This window comes from Gossypium hirsutum, chromosome A01, assembly GCF_007990345.1.
Source record: "Gossypium hirsutum isolate 1008001.06 chromosome A01, Gossypium_hirsutum_v2.1, whole genome shotgun sequence".
In the NCBI taxonomy this organism is placed as follows: domain Eukaryota; kingdom Viridiplantae; phylum Streptophyta; class Magnoliopsida; order Malvales; family Malvaceae; genus Gossypium; species Gossypium hirsutum.
This window is the reverse complement of record NC_053424.1, coordinates 56,823,841-56,836,624: the sequence shown is the minus strand read 5'-3', so window position 1 is coordinate 56,836,624 and position 12,784 is coordinate 56,823,841.

Sequence of the window (12,784 nt, the reverse complement as noted above, 5' to 3'; positions counted from 1 at the left end):
TCTCGGATGAACCTTAAGAATTCCTAAAATACAAATGACATGTCATTAGGGATTTCATATTTTGGGTACTAGTCTTGAATGTCCTACCGATGGTTGAGGTCCTACATTTGTTGTGGATTCTCCACAGCTCGTGTGAGCAAAATCGTGTAGCTTACATTCCAACCCACAGCTTGTGTGAGTAGGCCCATTTCACAACTCGTATGAGCATTTATATAAAGGAAATGTTACAGTAATATGTAAAGGCACACTTCGTGTGAGCTTTCCTGAGTATCTGATGTAATTTTAGATGGTTTAACAGGTAAGAAAAGGAAGGGAACGGTAAGTGACTTAATGGAAAATTTCATAACTATATGAAAAGGGTGAAGCTTATGTAATGAATTTTGTGAAATCTATTTATGTTATAAATGAGTTTATATGATTGTCAATGAATCTATTAACATGTGAGCTTGATGATGCTTGAATAGGCTTATATTAAAGTCATGGTATTGGAAATGGTGAGTAAGCAAATGGAATGAATCAGGATCATATGGTAACAATGATGAATTAATTGTTATGTTTATACATGGTTGATTTCTAATGTATCATGAACAAGTATACTAACTTGTGAGTTTGATGGTGTTATATAGGCTTCTAATAAGCTTATGGTATCAGAAAAGGTTTGTATTTATTCTATAAATTTTATTACGAAAATGGTAGGTTATGTTTTAAGTTTATACAAGCTTACTAAGCATTCATTGCTTACGTAGTCATTTTCCTTTGTTTTATAGATTATCAGAAGCTCGTCGGAGATCTATCTCACTATCCAGTGGAGAATTTGGTAGTGTTTATATAATTTGGCTAAGGTTTATAATGGCATTTATAGAATGCTTTGTAATGGTATTATGGTGCATGTTTAAATGATTTTTTGGCATGTATAATCTTTGGAAAGTTATGTTAGGTTGGTACACTTTGATGCCTCATTAAGTTATGTGATTTTGATTACTTTAAAGTGTTTATTTATAAGGTTATCTTCACATGATGATAATGGCCTGAAAATGGTTACTTGTGACATGTTTGAGTTCATACTTGGATTAGGTTATCATGTATGGAAATGGCAATTTTAACATGTATAAGTCTTTTGTGTTGATGGTATATAGATATATAAAATGGTTGATTTAGTATTCCTAGGTCTTTGAAGATGGTGTTAATTGATGAACTTGTAAAACTTGTTAAGTGAAGTCTTATTGACTATATTACGATAATTGAAATGTATGGTGTTATGGTATGCTTGTAATGGCTTGAAAGTGATAAATGAAGTATGATTTGGCAGGTGTTTGAATAAGGTATTTATGTTGTGGTTGAGCACATAATGAGATTAGTCTTTATGCATGGAATTAGGTAATGTTAACATGTTTTGGTAAATGTTATTTTGTTGTAATTGTGGTGCCTTTGAATGGTATATTGGTTAGTTGTAATAGGACCTTGAAATGACATTTTGATGTGTTTTTAGGTGATGGTTAGGCTCCTTTAAAGTGTGCTTAAATAGGTTGAAAAGTTATGCATGAAATGGTTTGAGATGACTTGATTTCAAGTAATTTTGGGTTCACACGGGCGTGTGAATCAGCTGTGTAAGGCACACAGCCTAGTGACATGGTCTTGTGTCATCTGAGAATTTTTAAGGCTCTAAGTCAGTGAGTTACACAGCCATGCACACGGGTGTGTAGGTCAACTTCGAGAGCTACACAGCTTTGGCACACGGGCGTGTGACACAGTCGTGTGACCCTACTTATGAGCTACACGGGTGAGGACATGGGCTAAGACATGGCCGTGTGTTCCTAGTGTGAAGGTTAAACAGCCTGAGACACGGGCGTGCGTCTCAGCCATGTGAGGCACATGGTCGTGTGACCCCTGTTTTGAAAATTTTGCATCTTTTTCCTAAACTTTCCAAATTGTTTCAAATTAGTCCTAAACTGATTCAAAGATATTTTTAGGGTCTCGGGGGCTCGATTTAGGGATGAATTGCATGTAAATTAATGGGTATGATATATTTAATTTATTTGAATATTAATTTTAAATATTTTTAATTGTATGGTAATGCTCTGTAACCCTAATCCGATGATACAGACGGGCTAGAGGTGTTACATTGTGGATCTTGAGTAGCGTTAGCTTCTCTTTGTTATTGTGGAGACCTAAATATTTTTTCCATATGTCCTAACTATCCACACTACTTGCATTTCACATTCAGCCTCCACCAATACCATTTTTGTGGGTGACTGGTATTTTTACAGTAAGGACAACAAGGAAAAACTTGAGCGTTGTTGCCATTTTATCTATCATTTGTGAAACCTCCAATCTGCTTGTTTTTATTTTGTATCTTTTTCTTGCTTTTGCCACCATTGTGGCTCTATGATTTGGCTTGAAGAGCATTCTCTACTATTCCTCCTTGTCTCATGCGTCTCCTTTGTTCCTACGTTTGCAAGGCATTCAAAAATTCTTCCAAGGTTATAGTTGATAGGTCTTTCATAATTTTCATAGATGAAATTGTGGCCTCAAAGGTGTTTTTTGAAAAATACTAGAATCAAAGAAATCAGTGCCATGGAGTCTTATGTTGTTGACAATGCCAAGCATTTATCGAAGTATTCCTTAATCATCTCTTTTTCTTTCATCCTTTCCAACTCGAATTCTCTGCACAAATTCAATACTTTCATACCTCTCACCTTTTCGTCTCTTTCATACTCTCGCTTTAAGAAATCCTAGATTTCTTTGGTAGTTTTCAAGGTCATTATTCTATAAAAAAAAACTTGATACTACTTTAAACAAGCTAGCTTTGGCTTTTGATTTTTTCTGCTTTTGATCCTTGTGATTTTTTTTATCTGAGCCACTGTTGGATTGTTTGGTAAGGGAGAAATTTCATATTCCTGTGTTAGTAATAGTGCCTTAGGCCTATTGTATGGACATTTTATTTTGATTAAATGAATTTATTATTACTTGCATGTTTAATATATAATAATATCCTTGAATAATTTTATTCTAAATGTCCCTAATTGGTCGTTGTTGTGGGAACAACAATGAATTAAGATTAGTATGGAATATGATAGATATTCATGTGATGAATATGTGTTTGAGAAACAAATCATATTCATATGCATTTGTTGAGATTGAATATTGGACCAAGCCATTTTGAGATTAATACTAGATCAAAGTCATAAATTAAATCTCTAAACAGTTGTGTCATTAAATCCTTAGGCCTGAAATCACTATAGTTCTCCACATGAGGAATTTTATGTTTTGACATAGTCAAATATTGTCTTTAACCAAACAACTATAAAAGTAATGCTTGAACATAATTAGAACCATTTACTGAAATGTGAGTGATTAAGATGGAACTTGTCCCTCTTATTATAAGAGTGATATCTTTAGGGCCCCTCGACGGTTGAGATGGAAAAATGCATGGTCGTGCTCAAATGAATTGACGGATATCAATGTCATTTGTTTTGTCAGTCTAATTGGGTATCGAGAAATTAAAGATAGAACGATATAAGGTTGGCTTTATCCATGCCTTATACTCTATCTAGATATCGTGAGACAAAATGATTATGTCATGAGTTGCATTTAGGTTGTCTCAAATCATGAGCTTTCATTTAACTTAGGTACTCATAATTTTTTGCAAGAGACCACTTATGACTTGTAGGACCAAATATGATTTGGGCTTACTACCAACGTTAATTGAACCTATAAGGTCACACATTAAGAATGAACAAGAATGGTTAAGTTTATTGCTCTCTTTAAGTAATTTAAAATAATAAGATTATTTTAAATTACGTGTAACACCCCTAACCCGATTCCATCGCCGGAACAGGGTTACAGAGCATTACTGGAGTTTACAAATAAAACAGACAGAAAATGCAAATATTTCATATCATATATCATTCATGTCAAAAGCCAATAAAAATCATACATTTTTTCCCTTACACAAGCCCTCAAGGCTCAAATTACACATCAGAAATAAATTGGGACTAAATCGAAAGCTTAGAAAAATTTTCAAAAACATTTAATATTTTCAACACTGCAGGGGTCACATGGACGTGTGAACAGGCCATGTGACTCACATGGCCAAGAGACACACCCGTGTCTAAGGCCTTGTAACTCATTGACTTGCATTCGTTTAAAAGATACAGGGGAACACAGTCATGTCACCTGGCCATGTGTCACACACAGCTAAGACACACGCCCATGTTTTTGCCCGTGTGGATGAAAATAGACTATTTTACAAGCCATTTTTCTCACCCAACAAGGCATGTATCTACAGCTATCATAAATGTAAACAAGTCATATTATAGCATCCAAAACAAGTAAAAGTCAAGCCTTAAATATATATAATATCTTCAGATACAACCATTATTCATTTAGGCACCTTAGATGACAGATTATAACATGTGTGTTTATGTATTCAATATATTCATATGTATAACTAACTTATATGCATAATTGTGCCCAAGGTTTACAAAGCTAATTTGCATTATTTCAAACCAAGTCACTTACCAACCAAAACATACCAAAACACATGTATATAAATGCACATTTAGCTAACATTTTACCTTTCACTATACAACCATAAACCAACCCACACATTAACCATATAAGGCAAATATGCACAAACCAAAATGTGCCAACAAACAAGCCAAATAAGTGGATAATATTAACAAAACTCATATAGGCCAACATTAACCAGAATATCTATACATGCCATTATAACCAAAATCAAAATATCTAAAAGTACAGATAGAACCGATGGATAGTGTGATATAACTCCAACAAAATTTCCAACCCGATCGAGCTTCTGATAATCTGAAAAGTAAAGAAGAACAACTACGTAAGCAACGAATGCTTAGTAAGTTCATATAAACTTTAATCATATCAATTCATTTCAAATATTAAATTTGTACATATAAAAAAATAATCCAATATTGATACCACAATACTCATTAAGTTGTATTCATTAATTCATAAGGTGAATAAATTCATAGTTGATAAACCGTAATTTATATATATTTTTATCCCATGCTTAGCCTATTAATGAATGGTTTCTCCTTAGATTTGGTGAATTCGATGCTCCTAATCCTTTAATTTCATGTTTTATACTTAGGAGAGCATAGGAGAGTAAAAAGAGCGAGAAACGGGTCGAAAATGGAGAAAATGGGCCCACGTGGGAAATCAACACGGCCTAGACTTTCTCACACAGGCATGTCACACGGTCGTGTCCCTTTGGCAGGATTGAAGCATGACTTACACAGGTATACTACACGCCCGTGCCTGTTCAACAGCCTTGACCACAGGCTGGAGTAATCGCACACGGACGTGTCACACGGGCATGTCCTTGCCGAGCCCAAGCATAACCCTCTTCAGAAAAGGCCAATTTTGGGGGTTCTTAGGCATTATAAAGCCTATTTAAACACCTGATGAGGCACTTAGAAGGGGGACGCAGAGTAGAAAGCAAGGAATTACTCAAGGAAAGCCGATTGATCCATCTCAGAAGCCAGATTCATCATCAAGACTGAAGATCTCCCTTCAAGTTCCTTCAGGAGTTTTGGGGTTTCTTATGTTTTGTTATCTTTATGCTTTTTAGATTTTTTCTTTCATAAGTATGAACTAAACCCCCTAAATACCTAAGGGGAATGAAACCTAAGACGGATCCTATTACTATTATCTGAATTGTATGATAAATATTTGACTTGTTCTTAATTATGTGTTCTTAATTCTTGTTTTGATATTCCAGGATATTGATTCAAGTTAAGCTCTTATTCAGAGGAGGAATAGACCCTGTCTAAGAGTAAATTTGTCATAATTAAGCGGAGTTGATTGCACACCTAGAGATAGGGTGATAAGATTTTGCTGGATTAGGGTGAAACCTAATAAGGGAATCCATAGATCGAGTTAATGCAATTCTAGGGTGTTAATTAGAAAGAGATTTCAATTAATCAACCTAGGGTTAGACGTTATTAGTCTCGAAAGAGATAATAATATAACTTAGGGATTTCTATGGATCAAGTCAAATGAATAAATCGTCTGATTCAAAGTCAAATAACAAGTGAAGTCTAGGTGGATTTTTCCTTAGGTATTGTCTTAATCAATTGAATTTTCCCAAAAGTATTTTTCCAAATTTTCTTTCTATGCATTCTTAGTTAATAATTAGTTTAGATAACCGAACCTCTTAATTTTTAGGCTAGATAATAAAAAGGAAGTAAATACTAGTACTCGTAGTACCTTTGGGTTCAACAATCCGGTCTTGCTGAACTATACTACTATTCGATAGGTACACTTGCCTTAATTGTGATAATAAGTTAGTCTCAAGAACGATTCATTCATAAATATTTAAAACCTGTCACAAATATCACGTATCAATAGTATCACTTATACATATTATCCTAAGCTTAGTAGGATTTTATATAACATTAACTGTTTCAAATTTCTCTAATTTTCATTTGCATTTCTTTACTTACCACACTTATTCCATATGCCTGACACACAAGTCATAATCATATCATCCAACCATGCTCACAAGCTAGTGCAATTAACCAAAGCCTTTTTCAAATTGATCACATGATAAGTTATTTTATAAGAAATTGCATAATTTAAGCCTTACCATTCTTTCATGGGCACTAGCATATTTTCACTTAAATATTTATCATTTCAATGCATCATATAAATAAACATTATCATTCAACCAATAGCTTGACATTTGCTTAAGTATCAAGCAACAACACTAATTAGCGTATTTGCACATATTACATACAAATTCAACATTGATAAACTTATTTTCTTGACATGCTACACTTGAGTTTATTACTCGTCACAATATATATAATTTCCTTGTATCAACATATTAAAGATAATCACATATTTACAAGTCATGATACATATCATTCTCTTTCTGTTTCTTCATAAACATATATCACTTATTTCATTATATCAATATTTCATGTACCATCATTTCCATGTATTTCAGGTCTATATCGGTAATAGCTCATTTCAAACTCATGTTATCTCATATCAGAACTTTGCCCGTTGAATCATTTAAATATCGATGGATACACTTATTTCAGATAAATAGTAAAAATAACCATAAGTCTTTCAATATTAATTTCATATGTCACTTACCAAGTCTTTCCGAATCGGAGAACGGCTTACGGATATGAGTACATCGTTTTCCTTGTACCATAGTCCAACTACGGTCTTACACATGCATTGCCATGGCCCTACCATGGTCTTACAGCCATAGTGCCGTAACCTAGTTATGGTCTTATCATCAGAATGCCATAACCTAGCTATAGTCTTTCATATAAATACTGTCATGGTCCAACCATGGTCTTACGTTCAAGGTGCCATACCTCAGTTATGGTCTTTTCATTAAAATGCCATAACCCAGCTATGGTCTTACATATAAACACTGCCATGGTCCAACAATGGTCATATCCATCAATTCATCATTTGCTATAAAATGATTGTACTTAATCTTGCGTTCCGTTCACTTTGATTTCAAAATTTTAACCATAATAATTTTATTTTCTACAAATATTATGAACAACTACATATTAACATTCATAAATTTAACATATAACATTAAATTTTAACCATACGAACTTACTGGCCAAATTGAAAAAATACTAAGATTCAAGGGCATTTTGGTAATTTTTTATTTTCCTCGATTTTCCACCCGATCTTGATATAAATTAATAATTTCATTCAATATATTAATTTATACAATAAAAAATTCATTTTATGCAATTTGGTCATTTTTGAAATTTTTACAAAATTGCCCCTAAAGTTTTACTTTTATTCAATCTAGTCCTTGAGCCCAAAACATGCAAATTAACCATTTTTAATGCAAACCCATGCCATCTAAATTTTCATGGTGTTCAATACAGCCCATTTTTGCAATAATTTCACAACAAACCCTTGTATTTTTATTACTTTAACAATTTAATCCTTAATCAAAAAATTCATCAAAATCATTTAACAAAATACTTTTAAATAACAACTAATATCTCAAGTTCATCATTTAACATCAAGAATCATATATATTCATAAATGGAAACATTCAAAATCTTTAACAAAATAAAAAATAAAGGTAAGATTAGTTGGACTAAATTGTAACAATATCAAAAACATAAAAATTACAAGAATCGGGTAAGAATTGAACTTGCATGAAGAAAAATTGAAAATCCAACTTAAGATCTCTTCCATGGCATTTTTGGGCAGAGAATTGAAGAAAGAAATGTCTAGAAATCTTTATATTTAATTTGTTTCCTTTTAATTTTGCCCTACAATTTTGCCAATCATTTAATTTATTTTGTTGTTTCCTCTGCTTATGCTGCCTCACCCTTTTAACTTAGGGTTATTTATTTCTTAAGTCCTCCCTTGTTTACTAATTAAGCCATTTAATCACTTGTTTCTTATGATTGACAAGTTTTATACCTTTTTCAATTTAATCCTTTTTAATTAATTAACTATCGAAACGTTAAAAATTTTCAACGAAACTTTAATACTACTTTAATGACACTCTGTAAATATTTATAAAAATATTTATCGCTCGATTTATAGAAATGAGATCCCGACACCTCATTTGCTAATACTACTTTACTAAAAAAATCTTTGTAAAACACAAATTGCTAATTCAAAAACCTTTCTAAAATCATATTTGACCCGTAAATATTAAATAATAATATTTACAAACTTAATTGCCAGATTTGGTGGCTTTGAACCACTATTTTCGACATCACTAAAAATCGGGCTGTTACATTACGAGTAATAATCAATTATTATTTTTATTCAAATTTAATTTTGGAAATTTAAATTTGTAGTCAAAATGATAAAAAATAGTAATTTTTTTACTATTTCCTATTAAATTTGAAAATGATAATAAACAAGATAAAAAGGAGAGTTGATATATTCCTTATCAAATAAGGAAATAGAATTTAATTATTATTTAAAAGAGTTTTAGATAAATAATAATTAAAAAATAATATTATTATTTAAAAGAGTTTTAAATAAAAGATAATTAAATAGAATTGAAATTATTATTTAAAAGAGTTTTTAAAATTCAAAATAAAATATGATATTCCTTCTCATATAAGGAAAGATATTTTAAATTATTTAAAAGAGTTTTAAATATATATAACCTCAAGTCTAGTTTTTCCCAACCCTATATATATGTGATATATATACACTTCTCCAGTAACACAAGTTTTGGGCTATCAGCCGTTTAAGAGAATAAACGAAAAATGTTTTGAGAAAACGAAGTTAGAACTAGCATTTCATTCGATCATTCATTGTTCGTTCGAGTGTGGATACTTGTAGAGGGTGGTCATCTTCTAACAAGGAAACACCTTTGGAGATTCGATTCAAATCAAGCGTTAGTATCTGGAACCTTAACGAAACAAGGTAATTTTCATTATTCCCTTTTCGATTTGTACGTATTGCATGTGATATTTGGTAGTCTATGGGATATCAATTTTATTTTCCACCATGTTATGTTCGTATAAGATTTGAACTCTATCCCATATCCCTACATCTTGTTTTACAGCTTCCCACACATTAATAGCATCAAGATAGGCTTCCATTCTAACAACTTATCCTTGATAATTTGTGCCGTAAAAAATTGGAGGAGCAATTGCAGTGAATGAAGCTTCTGTGCTCATATTTTTAATGGTTATGGTTTTGTATTTATGTAGGTGGGTGAAGAGTGTTTATGGGTTTTGTTTTTTGGTTGTTTGATTTTACAAGTTCTTTAAGAAATAGCTCTTGATACCAATCTGATCGAAAATTAGAACAAAAGTTTTTAAAGAACTTGTTGAAATCATTACATTTATTGAATTACCAAACCATTTATTTATTCAAAAAGTTTTTGAATTTAAAATGTAGAAAAATCTACTACTAAATCATAATCTAAACTGTTTTTTTACTATTACACCTTACTCACCTCAACAAATTGACATTACTGAGCAAAAGAACTGAACTTTAAAATAAGTGATAAATGCCTTGTTGATAAGTTCGAGAGTACTTCGAAAATTATAGGAGAAAGAAATTTTGATTGCTAATTACATACTAAACAAAGTACCCCACAAGAAGTCAGAGAAAACTCCATATGAATTATGGAAGGGAAGGAAACCGTCCTTAAAATATCTTAAAGTGTAAGGGTGTCCTACTAAGGATATGAATACAATAGTAGTGCATATAGATTTCTTGCACATAAATAGAGTATTGATGACATTCATCCAAATACTATTATGGAATTAAGTAACATTGCACTCTTTGAGGATGTATTTCCTTTAAGGAAGCAAAAGAAAATTGTCCACTCAAAAAGATGTGTGAGGCAAGCTCAAGTGGAAACCATCAATAAAAGGTTCAAAACATCAAAAAAATTTGGTCTAGATTTTCTAACTTATCTATTAAAAAGTGCGCCTCAAAGCTTTTCATAGGCAATGTCCTGTCCAAAAGCTTCATACGGGAATGAATCAATCAATAACGAGATTAAAAGATGATGGACCTATTAATAAATACAAAAATAGGTGTGTAAACTTGTTAAGTCATTGTAAATGGATTTTCTTCTTAGTAGCAAACCATTAAGTTGTAAATGTATTTTCCTCTTGGTAGCAAACCACTAGGTTGTAAATGGATTTTCAAAAGGAAATTAAAAGATGATGGAGCTATTAATAAATACAAAACTAGGCTTGCTGTTAAAGGATATAAACAACAAGAAGATATGGATTATTTTGATACTTACTTGTATCAAGAATTACATCCATACGAACTTTAATAGTCACTGCAGCTATTAACAAATTAGAAATACATCAAATGGTTGTAAAGACAACTTTTCTGGATAGCAACCTTGATGAAAAGGTTTACATACAACAATTCGAGGGGTTTGTGGTTAAAGGAAAAGAAAATAAGGTGTGTAAACTTATTAAGTCATTGTATGACTTCAAACAAGCTCCTAAACAAAGCCATGAAAATTTTGATAAAGTTACGCTATCAAATGATTTTAAAATAAAAGAGGCTGATAAGTGTGTCTATGTAAAGAACTATGATAAAATATGTATCATTGCATGTCTATATGTAGATGACATGTTGATCTATTAGAGTAATAAGTACATGATCAAGTTTACAAAGAACATGTTAACTAAAAGTTTTGACATGAAAGACTTGGGTGTTGTAGGAATCTTAATTCCTAGGATGGATTTGTGTTTGTTAAATTTCATTATGTTGAGAAAATTCTTAACAAATTTTCTAAAAGTGACAATAGCATTGTTTAAACTCCAATGGACTTGAGTGAACATCTATCAAAGAATGCAGGTGAAGGAATACATCATTGGGAATATTCTAGAATAATTAGAAGCTTGATGTATGTTATGAACTGCATAAGACCATATATTGCTTGTTCTATTAGTAAGCTAAGTAGATTTACTAATAAACCTATCGAGGATTATTGGAAAGCAATAAGAAGGGTACTCAAATATTTGAGGTACACCTTAGATTATGGACTTCACGATATGGGATACCCTACAATATTTGTAACGCCCCAAAATTCTTATTTTTGTTTTTATGAATTTGTGACACAAATATCTGTCTGTTTCAGTTGTTAAGTGTTCAGGGTGTGTGTGAGAAGTCTCAAGTTCAAGCCTTTCCATTGGGAAAATTTTTAAATTTTTTTGAAGAAAGCCTTACTTTTGTTCAGTAGGCTTGTATTTTGATTGTTTGTATAAACATACCAGAATGGGCCTACTCGTCTGGTGGTTAAGTTGAATGTTAATGTGATGGAGGTCCTATGTTCGAATCCCTTCTTGGGCAATATTTTTCCTCAATCTAGCAAAACTGTTGTATCCATCCAGAGAAAAAAATTTGACATCAGTTTTATTGTGTCTCCCCTCTACCAAAAATCCCTTTTTCCTCATTCTCTTTTTCAAAAATGTGCTCCTTTTACTTGCCGAAATCTCCTTGAATTTTGCCTTCCCTTCGGTTTCTTGTTTTATTTCGTATTCTTTTCTGTACAAGGTCAGATTGTGCGCGCTTGGTAAGTTTTCGTTTTAGTAAACTCTAACATTACTCTGGCTAAATGTTTCAGAGGGATTTTACTTGTGGTTTAAGAGCTAATCGAGAGGCTAGAGATCGCCCATTGATGTTTTAAAGGGGTGAAATTCCTGTTTTCAATCGAAGATAAGAGTTTGAAGGTTTTGGGTTGAATATCTCGTTATAATATCGATTGAGTTTTGTTAATATTACTGAAATTGGGCATTGGAATGTCGATTTTTAGGTTTTGGAGTGCTCGAGAATCGTTTTAGCTTCAATTGAAACTAGGTGTGTACATGAAATACAGAAAACAGGATTTGACAAAAAGCCGAAGAAGTATTCTTTCGACATCACACAGGCGTGTGGTCGCCCGTGTGGCAAGCCGTGTGACGGAACATGGGAGTGTGATTGACGAGGCCAGGCCATACGCACCAGACACGACCGTATGATAGCCAGGTAGGCCGCGTGCGACACACGGGCTGGACTAAAATGGGCCGTGTGGGCCACATAGGCGTGTGGGCCCCCACGGGTAGTCTACAAGGGCGTGTGGGATTTTGGGCCAGGTCGTGTGGGTCACACGAGCGTGTGGGCCCACACGGGAAAGCTACATGGGTGTGGGAGCCCATTTTAACTGAAAAGCTTCTAATGTTGCACGGGTCGCCCAAGTCAACTGTGAACCTACTGTAGGGTCGGTAAGCAACCCTTAGACCCTTATATATGTGAACTATTTGTATGATAT